Source organism: Columba livia, chromosome 1 (genome assembly GCF_036013475.1).
Source record: "Columba livia isolate bColLiv1 breed racing homer chromosome 1, bColLiv1.pat.W.v2, whole genome shotgun sequence".
Lineage (NCBI taxonomy): Eukaryota > Metazoa > Chordata > Aves > Columbiformes > Columbidae > Columba > Columba livia.
The window spans coordinates 174,954,863-174,966,917 of NC_088602.1; the positions used below are offsets into that span (position 1 = coordinate 174,954,863).

General features: G+C 39.7%; 1 protein-coding gene and 1 long non-coding RNA gene across 9 annotated transcripts in view; one reads left to right on the forward strand and one right to left on the reverse strand.

The window, feature by feature from the left end:
- Positions 1–12,055, forward strand: part of GRIP1 (glutamate receptor interacting protein 1) — a 326,528-nt gene that overhangs the window by 24,346 nt on the left and 290,127 nt on the right. The window lies entirely within an intron of this gene.
- On the reverse strand, positions 7,558–11,654 carry LOC110355654 (uncharacterized). The gene is made up of 3 exons (XR_002408473.2): positions 11,579–11,654; positions 9,719–9,768; positions 7,558–7,753 (listed from the first exon to the last, which is right to left on the reverse strand). It is a non-coding gene; the product is annotated as an uncharacterized LOC110355654 (long non-coding RNA).

Sequence of the window (12,055 nt, forward strand, 5' to 3'; positions counted from 1 at the left end):
AAAACAGGGATGCCTGATATCAGCCATGCACTGCATTTAAAACATTGAAAACTAAAAGATATAGTGGGTCAAAGGCTCAGCAGAGGTTGTCTTAATTTCCTAATGATTTTTAAGCAATTTAAGCAATTTAATTTTAAGCATGTACTATGTGCTTAAATAAGAAACACTGTAAGCCTTGTCTGTCTTAAATTTTCTCTGAGTATTTTAAATGCGTTGTTCCACCTGCTGATATTGAGCACTGTTACAATCCTGGGGGATAGCGCTGCTCTGGAATACAGCTAATTTAAACCATTGACAGGTATTTTTATGTGAGAGCTGGCTGCTGGCTTCAGCGTTTTGGCTGCCATCCCTGCTTACTGCTGGTAGTTTGAGACTAGACAAGCTGCAAACTCAGCTGGACTTGGGTTTGCATGTATAGACTGCAACTGGATTGCCGTAGTTTTGGAATGGCAGCCAACTGTTCAGCTTGTGTAGAGTTTACAGAGCAAGTTGTTTGGCTGTATTAGGTTTTATTTTTGTAGTGGCTAAGTGGCAGATTCTGTTTCTAGCATTTAGATCTCTCCTTTGGGCAGGCTTTTTTCTGTCATCCTCTTCCAAATCTTTGTATCTGTGCTTCTGCTGGGCTTGCCTGTCAGTCTCTGCTTCTGCTAGGATCTGCTTCTAAAATCAAAATTTTAATTCTTTACTTTTCCTTCAGGAAAAATAGCTTTAATGAAATTAATATTTTTAACCAACTTTAAGTTTTGTAATTTCCGTTGTGCTATTAAAGACAATACCCTGCAATAATATCTTCCTAATTCCTCCCTGTCTATTGTAGTTTTTCCTCTTGCAATAAGGGAAAGACTAATAAAGTTGCTTCTCTGGTGGCTTTCATTTTAAGCAATTAAAGATAATCTGTATGTTGCTTAAAAAGAAAAATACAGATCTCAAGCTTCCAAACACAATTGTGCTCAGGTGGGTTTACTTCCAGTCATGCTTCTTTGTGACTGGTTTCAACTGCTAGCACGTGGCAAAAGTTTATTCAAAATATTTTGTAGAAATGAGAGGCAGAAACATCCACTTAATAGATGGTACCTTTATATTTTAATCTGGGTACTGACTGGGTATGCTGAATTGGTTTTAGTTGTGGCCATGTAAATCACATTGTTGCTTTTGCATTCTCTTTATGTGAGAGAGCAATATGTATCTTCAGGTGACCTGGAAATAAGAGGTTTTGGTGGTATCTGCAAGAAGTGATGCCATTCTCCTGCTTTGCACATAGGGTTCATCAGGAGCCCCATCTGAGAGTAAGATCTTATTAAAACACTCACTAGTGCTATACGCTGATAAGACTTATTCTTACGTATTCTGAAATCAACTGCTTAGCATTTATGGAGACTAACCTAATCTCAGGGATAGAATGGTTCATTAATTCCTAGTTATTCCTATCATCACGGTTAATGCTGGAGGCTGCAAAGGAAATATTTTAGCCTTTTAACACCACGGGTAGATTTCCCACTTCTGGACAATGCTTGGTCATTTTGTGTGTCTGGTTTTTATTGGTTGTTTATTTTTATTAAACTCATAATTCTGTTATTAAGTAAACTGTCAAGAATACAACTGGTTGAAGTTTTTATGCCAAAACTGCAAAATAAAATGGGATTTTGACTATGTAGACAAATACGTGTATGTGTATGTAAAAATTATTAGCAAAAAAGAGCTGCTTCCCAGTTGCATTTTTTAGGTTGTTTTTTAAGCTGGAAACAAAATTCAATTGGAAATTCAGTCTCAGCAGGCTGTACCTGCATTTTAGGATGATATGACCATGCTGTGTCCTAAAGGAATAACATCGTGCCAAGGCTTTCAGTGAGGTTTACTAGCTGAGTCTCAGGGCTATTTCCAGGGCTTCCTGTGCTCTGCTTTGGCCTTATGTTTCCCACTTCTCCCCTATCCCCACCATGTCTGTTGTAAAGCAATGAGTATCTTCACCGCTCGTTTGGATTGAGTACACACTTTGTTGCCCACAGCCACCTGCAACAAAAATTTCTATTTTTCCCATGTCTCTTATTTTAACTTTCACAGATTGCCAACTGTTTTTAACCATCTGAGGAGAAAGTGCAGGTCTATACAAGGCTGGGGTAAAGAGCACCTAGACCAGGTGGAATGTTGTTGAGACTCTTACATGCTCCTTTTTCATGCTGAAAGTCCAATTTGTCCCTGCAGAAGAGTTACAGATTACCTGATCCTGGGTTTCTGTATGTCTGCAGTAGTGCACACTAATTCTGTTTCTCTGTCATGTGTTTATACTGGAGAGCTTTGGCAGATGGTTTGTCCCAGGGGTAGACTCAAAGTTTATACACATCAAGAATCCTGCTTCTGTGGAGCTCCGGAAGATCTGGGCCTGTTCTTCAAGGTAATTTCTTACAGTTGTTCATCACATCCTAAGCACGGTGAGCTTCGGTTTGTATCAGAGGGCTTATCTTCAGTTGGGATTTAGACAGAGCGTTTTGTTCTGCTTTTCTTTAAAAATCAATAAATAAATCAGATTTGGTTGGAATTTTATGCGGAGTATCCGTTTTTATCTTTTGTATTTTAGGTATATCTTAATGCTATTTTGTCTTTAACTTTTGGAAGTGGGAATGTATTACATTTATTGAGGTCTCTTATTACGTATGCTTATTGCATTCTCATGCACTAGAGCTCTTACATGACCAGACTTGATGTCTTTTAATTGACAACTGTTGTCAATCAGTAGCCATTGTCTTGCAGGTTTGTTCTTTGAAATATTGTCATTACTGGCAATGAGTTTGTGAGTGCATGTTTACTGATACTTTTTTTTCCTTTATTGCTTATTTACTTCCAGGCATTTGAATTGTCTGACTTTATTGAACTTGAATTTGGGGTTGCTGATTCTGTGTCTTTGGTCTAGACTCTGTCCTTTTAAATAACAGTAACAAAGTGCTGTTGGTGATGAATGGGCTTCTGTCTCCAGTGTGGCTGAATAGTCTCTGCTGCTTCTGAAAGCTTTACCTGAAGTCGCTCAGTATAATTGTAAATTTTTAGATAATTGTTTGAAGTTTATACTTTGCTTTTTCCCTACGCTGGAAACTGTTTAAAAATCAGCTGAATGAAATTCCATCTCTGCCTTCTCTGACATTGTGGTGCATGATTGGGATTTTAGGTGGTTCTTGGAAGAGATAGTTTGTGTCATCATGCTTGACTAAGGTGGATATGTTGTATGGGAAAAAGGAGCTGTGTCTCCCATAAGCGCGTGTATGGTAGGAGGTACAGACTGGATTTCTGCTGTCACACAGGAGGTGAGGTTCAGGTGAGGCAGATGTTTTGGTGGAATTAATTTATCATGATTTTTGGTTTCACTGTCAGAGTCAGCTGCTATTCATTGAGCCATTTATAGAGTTAATTTTTATCTTGCTGTCCAGTAGAAGTTGTACTGCAAGGACTGCAGGCAACAATGAGGTTGAAAATCTGTCACTGGAGAACTCTAAGCTATTGCATATGTGATTGCTACTAAAGGGCTATAGGAGGACCCTCTGCTATGGGTGGGTGCAGGAGGATTCCCATGCATCCTTTCTTTGTTCTTCTTTATCAGCTAAATGTGTATAGCTAGACAAGGGGTGCTTTGGCTCCATGCTGCTCTTCTATCAACAGCAGCTCTGTCTAAACTGGCATCCTTTTCCCATTTCTCATTTCTCAAGCTGTCTCTTTCCATTTCCCCAGAAAGGATGTTGGTTTCTCCGTGGTGTGGCAGTTCATGGGTTGGCCCTTTCTCCAACCTTGGTCTCTGAAATGATCCAGGTAAAAAAAGGAACTGCTGGAGACCAATAAAAGGGCAGAAGCTTCAAACAGATCCGTCTACAGAATAAGAAAAGTATCGGCACTATGTGGATCTGTCCTCTGCATTATTAGTGTTTTTTATTAAAAAAAAAAAGAAGAAGAAGAAAAAGAACAATGTAGGAATTACTCATATTAAGTCAGACCTGGTGTCCATCTAACCCCACATCCTTTCTGACAGTGATCAAAAGTGATGGGCTGGAGAAGACTGCCAGCAATAAGGTAATGAACCCCCGTCCCTCCTTTCCCACCCTTCAGTGGTATGTGACTCAGGATATATTCCTGATACAGGGGTGATCTCTGGATGGTTATTAACCCTTACTGCATTTTGCTTCCATAAATCTGTTGGGCCTTTCCCTTCAAGGCCGTAGGGTTTTAGTGTCTGCAGTATCTTGTGGCAGAGTCCCACGACTGAAATGCAGGTTGTGTGGAGAACACTTTGATGTGCTTGTTTGGAACATGCTACTGTTTGCTCCCTAGCTCTTGGGCTACAAGAGGTATGACTGATTTCTCTTCGCCCCAGGCATGCCAAATGTGAATTTTATTGGCTACTGTCAGATCCTAGCTCCTTTGCCCGCTTTCCAGGTAGTGGGGTTTGACCTGTTTAATCGTTTATTGTGTGGGGAAAGGAGCAGAGCTGTAGGCACTACTGAAGGTGCAGGCCCACAGTGGGTTTATTGTCAGTGTTAAGCTTGTCTCTATTGTTCACTCCTCTGCATAACTCCTAATAACCTGCTGGTTTGTTTTGACTGCTAAGCATTTAGATGATGGTTGCCTGAAAACATGTATTTTATGTTGGAGGAAAATAAATAATGCCAGGTCCGACAGCCCGAGAGAGGCGAGGCAGCTGCTGCTCCATGCCCCCAGGTCCAGCTGGTGGTGAGGCCAAAATGGATCCCCAGCAGGCGTGGGTACGCACCACTTCTGCATACGGCCAGCAGGATAACGCAGGCAGATACAGCACTCAGCCATAGACATGTCTGCGTGAGCAGGAGGGAGGTCTGTGAGTGAGAATAAGTGTATACATACGTATGAAGAGGATCATTCCAACCGTTCAGGTGATGAGAGCTGTTCACCGCCACTCATCTTGCTGGGCTCCACAGCTGGACATTGGAGCTGAGGCTCTCCTGGGACAGATGGAGTGTTCCTCAGCAGGAGCCCTTGGTTTGGGGTCCCTCCTGCTGCTGTGCCTCTGCTCTAGAGGGTTTGTAGATGTGGGCTTTTAATGGGCCTGGAAGTAAACTGGATTCTTGTTTGTGCAGACAAAACAGGATTATAATTCTGAAATTATATGCTAAGTAGCAGTGGTCAGATCAGAGCCCATAATTTCACCTATGACAGTAGAATTTATTTTTTTCCCATATGCATGACCTTCCATAAATGTAACCTTTTTTCTTTTTGCAATCTGCCCATAGTTTTACTTTCCTGACTAATTTAAATGTTGTCAACGAATCTTGCACCTCACTATTCACCTTTTTTTAATCCTATTTCTATTAAGAATATATTGAGTGGCATAGGTCTTAACACAAATCTGCAGAATTGCTGATGAGTTTCCTCTCAGAGCTGATCACCATCCATTATTTCATATTTTTAAAAATTATGGTAAATTAGGTACTGTTTCAATTTATCAAGCACAGAAATTGTATGTCTTTATTTTCGTGATTTTTGTCTGGCATAATTTTAGGCTTGTCATTGGTAATGATACTTCTCTCATTTTCTTTTGGAACTCTCATACCTTTTTTGTCAGAATTTATGTATTTGACAGTTTTATTCCATCATTCATCATAATTTTGCCAACCCTTGTAATTTCCTGAGTTAGTCCTGTCTTCCCCTTAATGTAATGAGGTTCTTATGCACCTCTGTTAAGCAGTTGAAATATACTCAGCTTTTCTGACTTTTTTTTAATAAATTCAGTGCTTCTTTCCCTTTTCATGTCTTTTAAGACTCTTCTATAGGATCCAGCAGAATTAAGCATTTTGTTCCATCTCTGTTCTTTTTCATTTGCAAGAAATACATTTCAAGTCAGTATTAACACAATTTCCCACTTGTTTTTGGCAAGTCTGAGGCTCCTCATTTGGTAAACTTTGAGTGTTGTTAATATTGTCTTTGATATTGGCCTTTGTTTTACTTAGGGACAAAACCCACTGGTGTGGTACAGTAATTGCAAGAAGGCATTGCTTTCTTTATTAGAAAGTTTTTATAGTAAGCTTCATAGCCATATGAACAAGTGAGTAATGTATTCTTCCTCATTTTCCTTAACCACAGTAATTTTTACCAAGTTTTTTCCTTTCTGACAGTTTCTACAAGTATCGTTCTTGAGAAAAGCGAATGTAAAATGATTTTCAGTGCGTTGTCATTTTCTCCTTTATAAGCATATCTGATTCTGACCTTTTTGCTGAATTATTTTTGCAAAGCTTGTTTTCTATTAAAGGTCTAATAAACTGTGCCTCCCTTGATCATTCCATATCACATGCATATCTCCAGTCGCTCCATTCCAACTGTTCCATCTCATTTTTCTTCACAGAATATTCACTATCAGTGTTTTTGCATTTCTATGTCTCTATCTGTGGCTTCTTTTCTTCCTGAAGTCCCACAAACTCTGCTTTGGGAACAGCAGCAGGGCCGTGAGTCGCCTCATGGGCTGATGCGCTGCTGCAGGGGTTGGCACCAAACGCTTCGCTGGGTTAAAGTCCTTTGGACAAATAAACATTCCTATGGGAGATTTTTCTTTTTTCCTAACCCTGGGCTACTACCGATCAGTTCCTGCCTAGAGTTTTTGTTGTTGGAGATGGTGCTAGCATCGAGCTGGGGAGTTAACATGTTCTGGTATTGGGATCCTATAAAATTGTGCCCAGGGCTTTGGAAATAATTGCTGATTAAATTTAGTTTAGTGGTTCTATGAGGGTGGCTGAGTATCCGTCATTTTGTTCTGCTGACAAAAGCTTCGTAGCCCTCCTAATTTGGTTACTGAAGTTGCAGCGTGTGTCACTGAGGTGCTGCAGCCGCGTGCTGGTTCACTTATTTCTAGCTGAGAGAGAAAAGTACGTGCCCTGATGTGCTGTGCCTTTTTCTCCTTTCTTTTCTTTTTTGGTAAGTCAGAATGTTTTTCAGAAGTGGGTTGATTCGGATGAGCTCCTACAGAACTGGATGTACATTTACTACAGGCTCGCACAGGTGGCTTCATTGGCACGGGCACCTTTTTCCACCTTGCAGCTCATTCTGTAGGTAGTGTAGATGCTGTGAGTGAGCGTGGGGCTAAAGGGTCCTGATCTTCTGTCTCCTTATGTATTTAGTTAGAAACATGTGCTAGCATGACAGTTATTGCTTGGAAGCTTTAAGCAAGGCCAGGCTCTCACTGTGCTGAGCAGTGTCACACGTGCAAAAAGAGCCTGTTCTTACAGAGCAGGTTGAGAGTAAGCAAGAAGATGATCTACTCTTTCCTTTTTAAAGATAGATGATTGAAGCCAAGGGTGACTTCACACTGTGTAACTTTAGACTGGGAGCCTGTGGGAGGGGAGAGAATTAAACTCAAGGATTCAACATAGTAGAGCAGGACTTAATTTTAAGCCCAAACTTACATATTACTTCATTATTGGAAAAAAAAAATGTAAATAGTTAGAATAAGCTTTAAATGAAAGTTGAAGGTGTTAGTGAAATGTAAAAAGCAACAAAATACTAGATTTCATGCATCTCATTTCAGAAGGATCTTGAGTAGAATCAGCTGCAGCCATACTAAACACGTTCACCAAACTCTCGTTACAGGCCAGCTTAGAGCTTGAGGTGATGTTTTCCATCTTCAGGCTTGGTAGACGAGCTCTGCTTTATTCACAGGGCAGTAAGACTACAGGCGTGCAGGATACAGTATGATCTGTCTTGGGAAATTAGTCCACTCATCTCGTCAGGAATTGATTCTGGCAAGTGACTGGTAAATGTTACGACACATTATTGTCTTTCTAATATATTCTCTCTCTCTCTCACTGTCTCTTTATATGTATGTATGTAAAATACGCATGGTGATTTGTGTTTCTAAACATTCTGCAAGCTGTTGGTATAATTCACAAAAAACAAATGAGCATCGGTTATCAAATTGAACTGATCCTTGCAGCAGTAAGTATTTAAGGAGGCAGCAACAACATGAATCACTTAACTGGAAAAAAAGAAAATATCTAGATGCAAATGGCATTTGGCAAATGAGTGGAAGTATAGCAATCTGAGCACAGTATAGACCAAGAACCAGCTCTTGTATTATTTTTAAAGTGTCTTGAGTTGTTCAGCTGCCACTCTCTTCTAAGATTTCGGAACATCCTAAATGCTTAAATTTGTATTCACTGGTTTAGGATGTTGCCAAAAGCATTAAAAGAATTGGTGTCCTAAATTAATTAACTTTTGTTTGTTGAATCTGTAGTATGGAACACAAATGTCAGTTTTATTCAGACAGAAGGGAAAATTCATCTCCAGGCTATAACTGATTTTTACCCTGGCTTAACGAGTCATATATTTCCACTTGACCTGAAAGAGAATCTTTTTTTTAAATGATTGCTTCAGGCCACATGTAACCTCATCATTTGCAGCTGTGCAATTTAATGGATTTAATGTAAACTACTTGAAGCTGTTTGATATGTTTGACCTAACCACAGGGAAAAAAAAAAATTGCCTGGCCTTCAGTTAAAGTAAAATATGCAATAGAAGTCTGCAGATATGAAAGTTCAAAATGGCAAAATCTACCTTCCTTGCTACACGGCTGCCCCTTCTCTTGCTTTGAGCCCATCCTTGCCCACTCTCCTGCCTGGTGGCATCTTCCCTAAGGCAGAGCAGGGGAGCTGTGGGGCTGGTCCCGTGCCTGGCAGCCCTGTGGGGCTGAGCACACACACCCTGTCCCCCTTGAAACTCGTCATCAGGAGCACGCACGCTGGTGCAGAATCACTGTCTTGGCTTTGCATTGTTTTCTTAAAGCATTGTGTAATCTTTAGCCATAGGGACGAAGCATGTCAAAAGTGAGAAGGTTGGGATTTGCTGTTCTTCTTGCCAGTTTTATTTCTTCCCTAGCAGCATCTCTGTCCAATCTGCTGACCTTGTTGGGTTTCCTTATGCCAGGTGGGGCTGCTTTGTAGGAGCTGGTGGAAGCCACCACTGCTCTTGCCTGCCCTCATACCTGTGTTTTCCAACACTGTTATTCTCGAATTAAGTCAACATATACACATAATTGGGTCACGTAACAGATTTATAGACTATTAGAAGGGGCTTTGTGAACACACAAGGTTTCAGGCAGACCCCAAATACTTAATAGTTGTTACCTACTGTCATTCAAAACCATAATAGTGACCTCAGCATTGTGAAAGCAGGCTAATTCTCGAAATAAATGGCTTTTGAACAATGAAATGTTTTGTTGAGATGAGGAAATATCAAGTCTTCATTAAGGTCTTGTAAATGGACGGAGTGGATTGATTCAGGGGTGCACTGGGGATTGATTGCCTTTGGGGCATGGTAGCTTCAGTACTTTGAATGTGTCCAATAAAATGCCACCACCATCCCTTCAAATCGTTGTGTACATGCTTTATAGGATATAGAGGGAGTGCCATAATGGAACTTAATGGCAGTGAGATGGAGATGGGAAGAGAAGAATGAGAGGTGGAGACAGCTCTGTATATTTGGCCTGAAGAATCACGCGATGACTGGTGGGCTAGTCGTGTGCTTATTCGTCATGCAGCTTTGAATGTCTCGTATACCCTGCTCATTATTCTCTCTCTGTCTCCATCCTTCTCTAGTATCTTTGGAATATCAATCTGGAAGTGAAATGTTCTCCTCCACTGCCTGTGAAATTTTTCTCCAAAATCCATAACTCTGCTAGTGTGTTTTGTTTTGTTTTTTGCTGGATAGGCTTTTTTACCTGTTGTTGGTTTTTTGTTTGTTTGTTTTGCGGATCTGGCGTCTTGTGATCTGAAATGCAAAAAATTATCATTTTATATCTTAGGAAAGGCTGTACTCAGAAGATTCCAAATCTTGGATTTAAAATACTGTAGCTTTTGTTTTCAGAAAAGCTGTTTTAGTCTGGTTTTAGAGGTTTAAAAAAGGTATTAGTTGCAATTTTTCTTTTCTTGTGAATCCCATAGTGTTGAACCTATAGTAGAATGAAGTGCTGTACTTTACAGGTGGAAAGAGAAAATAAACAGCCCTGATAAAATATTGAAAGCTCTCTAAACCATTGCTCAAGTAGTTTTTCAGTAGAAGTATGTGAACCTCTAATCAGGACTCAGGTGAGATGAACTGCGTATCTCATGTGAACATTGAGGTCACACCATCTCAGAAAAGTCTGTGCTTGGTACCTCAGCACTTCAGCATTCATTCTCGGTGCTTTCTGAATCTGTAATTTTATAAAATATTTTCATTTTGTCCTGTAAGGATGATTCATTTTGCAGCAGTGAGTTGTACATATATGTTATTCATTACTTTAAAGTGTTTGTTTAAATATTTTATTTTGTTAATAGTGCAACATGCTGAACTTGGAATTCTGCGCTTAGCTGCTGTCCTTCATGGGCTGAGCACCAGCAGTGGAAGTTGCGCTACTTACTGCTGTGGGTTGGTTTTGATGAACTTTTAAGACTTCTGTGCGTTGCTTGGTTCCTTATCAGCTGGCAAGATTTCTAACCTTTTAAGCTGCTTTAGAAGTCTGGATGATTTACATGTTGGAGCACTTGGGTTTTAATATTGCTGTTGGAGCAATGAAACCCTAAACTGCTGAGTCAATATCCCCTTGCCAGAAAGGAGTATGGGTTGTGTAATGTAGAAATGTCACACATTTCTTCATATCTTATAATGCGAAGGAATGGAACAGTGTACTAACACACGTTAATTTTCCTGCTTTATTTAGTACAGATTTTTGAGGAGTTAAAAATCCTGTTCTTTTTATATTATTAAGAAATATCATTTAAAAAATGGCAGCAACAATGCAGCAAAATATCCAAAGAAGGCATATCTTGTGTCACGTTTTTCTTGCTTTCTTTCCTGTGTTTGCTTTCTCATTAATGAATTCACAGAAACTCAGTTTATTTGGATGAACTTTACCTTGTGTGATTTGAGATCCCTTTTTACTTCTATGTAATTAACATAAAACCTCAAACTGGAAGTCTGCAATACAGTGTCTCATCACGAAAGCCAACTAACTGTAAAAGCCAATAATGTTTGGAAAGCACGTTAAGCTCCCTGGGTGAAAGGTACCACAGAAATGCACAGTATTAAGCCAGTAGTTTAATTATAAGATAAGAAATAATTGAAATTTGCCAACATGGTTGCATGTAGAAGACAGTCTGGTGATTTGCTTTATAATATATAGGTCAGTGAATTGAGATGTTTTTTCTAAATCTTTTATGAATATTCTGTCATTTAAGTGCATTGCTCGAAGGTGTCTACCTTTATTTGGCTGGCTGATACTGCAGTTTAAAAATACCACATTTCAAGTAGGCAGAGAAGTACTGTATAGAAACCTTTGAAATAATCAACCTTCATCCTTCAAAATGACAGTTACTGTGCTATAGTAATTACAGAAGTACTGACTTTGCTTCAATTGATTTTTTTTTATAGTATACTGCTTATTTGATACACACTGCCTCCAGAATTTTATTCTGCATTTGCTTTTGTGATTTACAATTTGTTGCAGATTTCTCTTGAGATATTTTTCCTTGCCTTGTGTGTATCTATAGAAAACCCAAACTTTCATCGGGAGCACTAAATCCCACTTTATGGTACTTACTCTGTTGTCAGAATGATTCCTAATTTGAAATCAGTACTTTTATATGATGTTAGATCCTGAAAACTTACGTACTACTTCAATTTAAAGAAAAAAAAGTAAAAGAAAAAAAAAAGAGTAACCTGTAACAATTGAGTCATATTTTGCACTTTAAAATGTCCAAGATGGATGGCAATTCAATATTGTGGTAATTCCCTACCCGGCACACCAATTTTGACTACAGGAACACGTATCTGGGCAGGAACAACCCCAGGTTCCAGTTTAAGTTGGGGAATGGCCTATTAGAGAGCAGTGAAGGGGAAAGGGACCTGGGGTCCTGGTGGACAGCAGGATGACCATGAGCCAGCACTGTGCCCTTGCGGCCAGGAAGGCCAATGGCATCCTGGGGTGTATTAGAAGGTGGGTGGTTAGTAGGTCGAGAGAGGTTCTCCTTCCCCTCTACTCTGCCCTGGTGAGACCACATCTGGAATATTGTGTCCA